Here is a 4,665-nt window from a genome sequence, read left to right as displayed (position 1 = left end):
AGCAGGCAAGTGAATATTGGAAGAAGGGTGGGTGAGAAGGGTGGGTATATTAGTCAAGGTTCTCTAGACAGACAGAATAGGATACACACACACACACACACACACTCACATATATATATACACACACACACAAACAGGAGTTTACTAAGTATTAACTCACATAATCAGAAGGTCCCACAATAGGCCATCTGCAAGCTGAGGAGCAAAGAGAGCCAGTTCGAGTCCCAAAACTGAAGAACTTGGAGTCCGATGTTCGAGGGCAGGAAGAATCCAGCATGGGAGAAAGATGTAGGCTGGAAGGCTAGGCCAGTCTCCTCTCTTTCACATTTTTTGCCTGCTTTTTATATTCTAGCCATGCTGGCAGCTGATCATATGATGTCTACCTAGATTAAGGGTGGGTCTGCCTTTCCTAGCCTGCAGACTCAAATGTTAATCTCCTTTGGCAACACCCTCAGAGACACATCCAAGATCAATTGTGTCCTTTAATCCAGTTGACACTCACTATTAACCATCACAAGTCCACCCCTTGTCAACTTGAACCCATACACATATCCTGAGATCACACATAATTTTCAAATAAAGACAATAATAAGCTCATAATTACTCCTAACATAATACAACTATCTTTCCTACAACTGGAAATGCACCAGTTCCTAAGCCAAATATCACTACAAAAATTTAATGATACTTAAATGATGATATGAGGTCAATAAATCTTATGTCACACAATAAAGGTAAAAGGAAACAAAATGACGATATTTTCTTAGTACAAGTGTATACATGTACAAACATGTTTTTAACAAAAGAAGGGGGAAATACTCATAACAATTACAGTCCTGGTTCCTGAAGCTAGACGCATGATCGTAGTTGGTATTGATGACTACCTTCTTCTGCTACCCATTCTGTATTCCTTTTGCCTTCAGCAAGCACCTCAGCAGGACATGGTTTTTTTCCTGCTGTAGTGACCCACATTTTCATTCCTGAAGAGTCTGGGCCATTTGTAGTCCTGCCTGGATTTGTCTGTTGCAGTTTTCCATTGCCCTTGATCACAGAGCATGGTAATACTGAGAGATGCCCTAATGGATATCCTGTATTCCATGCATACTCTTCCTTACCTCCGTTGTGGAGTAGTAGATTGATTTCATCATGATAGTCAATCATCCCAGCCAACACAGTCACTCCCTTCTTAGCCTGTTGACTTAAAGGTAGGAGGAGCCCAAAGTGCCCAGGTGACAATCTTAACTTCAAGTTTAATGGAATCGTTGTTGTGTCTCCTGGTGGAAGTCTTCTTCCATCTGGAACTAAAACCTCTAGGCCAGCAGACAATAATGTCGCAGGAACAGGAAGCAAAAATTTTGCTAGTGGATCACTAGGGGTGATCATGAGTGGTGCCATTTCCACTTCCACCCCTTGATTCCTGGACCTGTGAATTCTGGCTGTGGGAGAAACAGCACCATATACTGGACACTGATTCAGAGCATACACGGCCTTCTGGAGAACTTTGCCCCACCCCTGCAAAGTATTGTCACCTAGTTGGCATTATAATTGGAACTTCGAAAGGCCATTTCATCATTCTATCAATCCAGCTCTTTCAGGATGATGGGAAACATGGTAAGACCAGTGAACTCCATGAGCACAAGCCCACTGCCTCGCTTCTTTAGCCTTAAAGTAGTGCCTTGGTCAGAGGCAATGCTGTGTGAAATACCATGATGTTGGGTAAGGCATTCGGTGAGTCCACAAATGGTAGTCGCGGGGGAAGCATTGCATGCAGGATAGGCAAACCCATATCTGGAGTAAGTGTCTACTCCAGTGAGGACAAACCTCTGCCTTTTCCATGATGGAAGAGGTCCGATATAATCAACCTGCCACTTGGTAGCTGGCTGATCACCCCGAGGAATGGTGCCATATCAAGGGCTCATTGTTGGTGTCCTCTGCTGGCAAATTGGAAACTCAGCAGTGGCCACAGCCAGGTCAGCTTTGGTAAGTGGAAGTCCATGTTGCTGAGCCCATGCATAACCTCCATTGCTGCCACCATGGCCACTTTGTTCATGGGCCCATTGAGTGATGAGAGGGTGGCTGGGGAAAGAGACTGAGTAATGGCCACAGAACGGGTCATCCTATCTACCTGATTATCAAAATCCTCCTCTGCTGAGATCACCTGTTGGTGAGCACTCACATGGTATACAAATATCTTTATAGATTTTGACCACTCAGAGATGTCCATCCACATACCTCTTCCCCAAATTTCTCTGTCACCAATTTTCCAATCATGTTTCTTCCAAGTCCCTGACCATCCTGGAAAACCATTAGCTACAGCCCATGAATCAGTATATAATTGCACACCTGGCCATTTCTCCTTCCATACAAAGTGCACAACTAGGTGCACTGCTCAAAGTTCTGCCCACTGGGAACATTTCCCTTCACTGTTGTCCTTCAGGGATGTCCTAGAAAGGGGATGTAGTGCTGCAGCTGTCTACTTTCAGATGGTGCCTATATATCATGCAGAACCATCTGTGAACCAGGCCCTAATCTTCTCTTTCTCTCTCAACTGATCATAGGAACTCCCCATGAGGCCATCGGTGTAGGCTGGGGGAGAGAAGGCAGGGTGACATGAATGGAGACCATGGACATTTGAGCCACTTCCTCATGTAACTTACTTTTGCCTTCAGGACCTGCTCAAGTCTGATCATGTATATACCACTTCCATTTGATGATGGAGTGTTGCTGTTCATGACCCACTTTATGGCTAGATGAGCCTGAAAGAACCCAGTTCATGATAGGCAGTTCAGGCTGCATAATGACTTGATGACCCATAGTCAAATGTTCAGTTTCCACTAAAGCCCAGTAAGAGGCCAAAAGCTATCTCTCAAAAGGAGAGTAGTTATCTGAAGAAGATGGCAGAATGTTGCTCTAAAATCCTAGATGCCTCCACTGTGACTCACTTATGAGGGCCTGTCAAAAACTTCAAACATCCTTATCTGCCACTGACACCTCAAGCACCATTGGATCTGCTGGGTCATATGACCCAAGTGGCAGAGAAGCTTGCACAGCAGACTGGACCTTTTGCAGAGCCTTCTCCTGTTCTGCACCCCTCTCAAAAATGGCAGCCTTTTGGGCCACTCCATAAATGGGCCAGAGTAACACACCCAGATGAGGCATGCATTGCCTCAAAAATCCAAATAGGCCCACTAGGCATTGTGCCTCTTTCTTAGTTGTAGGAGAGGCCAAATGCAGCAACTTATCTTTCACCTTAGAAGGAATATCTCGACAGGCCTCACAACACTGATCCCCTATAAATTTTACTGAAGTAGCAAGTCCCTAAATTTTAGTTGGATTTATTTCCCATCCTCTGCATGCAAATGTCTCACTAATAAGTCCAGTGTTCTTGCTACTTCTTGCTCACCGAATCCAATCAGAATAATGTCATCCATGTAATGGAGCAGTGTAATATTTTGCGAAGTGAAAAGCACTCAAGGTCTCTCTGAATACAATTATTACACAAAGCCAGAGAGATGATATACCTCTGTGTTAGGACAGTAAAGGTATATTGCTGGTCTTTCCAGCTGAAGGCAAACTGCTTCTGATGGGCCTTTTGGACAGGAATGGAGAAAAACGCATTTGTCAAGTCAATGTCTGCATACCAGGTACCAGGAGATGTGTTAATCTGCCCAATCAATGAAACCACATCTGGTACAGCAACTGCAATTGGAGTCACCATTTGGATAAGCTTATGATAATCCACTGTCATTCTCCAAGATTCATCCGTCTTCTGCACAGGCTACATAGAAGAGTTGAATGGGGTTATGGTGGGAATCACTACCTCTGCCATCTTTCAAGTCCTTGATGGTGGCACTAATCTCTGCAAGCCCTTCAGGTATGGAATATTGTTTTTGATTTACCATTTTTCTAGGTAGAGGCAGCTCTAATGGCTTCCACTGGGCCCTTGTCACCATAACAGCCTTCAACCTACCAGTCAGAAATCCAGTATGGGGGTTCTGGCAGCTGCTAAGTATGTCTATGCCAATTATGCATTCTGGTACTGGGATAATGATCACAGGATGAGTCCAGGAACCCACTGGACACACTGTAAGTTGGGGCTGTATGAAAACTCCAGTAATTACCTGACCTCCATAAGCTCCTACTTCAATTGGAGGACGACAATGACGTTTTGGGTCCCCTGGAATCAATGTCAGCTCAGAGCCATTGTCCAGCAGTCCCCAAAATGTCTGATCATTTCCCTTTCCCCAATGCATAGTTATCCTGGTAAAAGGCTGGAGGTCTCCTTGGGGAAGGATGGGAGGAAGATTCACTGCATAAGTTTTCATTAATGTAGTGGGGTCCTTTCTCAAGGGGACTGGCCTCCCCTTCATTCAAGGGGTCCTGGGTTTGTAAACTGACTCAAGTCTGGAAATTGATTGAGAGGCCATGACTCTTTGTCTTTATAATTCAAATTAGTCTCTGGTCCATTCGACCTAGAAGTTTTCTGCTTGTATAAATTGAGTAGGAATGCAGTAGGCTTCCTATCAATTTCACTTCTAGGAACACTGTAATTAATTAGCCAATGTTGGAGCTCTACATGAGTTAGACTATTCTGATTGTTGCTTTGCCTCTGCTGTCCATTACAGTAGGTACACCCACCTTGTCTTTGATGGTTGAGTGCCACCA

The 4,665-nt window shown here is 44.4% G+C and overlaps 1 pseudogene; it reads right to left on the bottom strand.

Annotated features, from left to right (window-relative positions):
• Positions 1 to 849: 849 nt before the first annotated feature.
• On the bottom strand, positions 850 to 4,370 carry LOC129528252 (uncharacterized; annotated as a pseudogene).
• Between the last annotated feature and the right edge of the window lie 295 nt (positions 4,371 to 4,665).

Source organism: Gorilla gorilla, chromosome 17 (assembly GCF_029281585.2).
Source record: "Gorilla gorilla gorilla isolate KB3781 chromosome 17, NHGRI_mGorGor1-v2.1_pri, whole genome shotgun sequence".
Classification (NCBI taxonomy): domain Eukaryota; kingdom Metazoa; phylum Chordata; class Mammalia; order Primates; family Hominidae; genus Gorilla; species Gorilla gorilla.
Note: the sequence above shows the minus strand (reverse complement) of the source record. Positions and strands in the feature narration are given on the sequence as shown.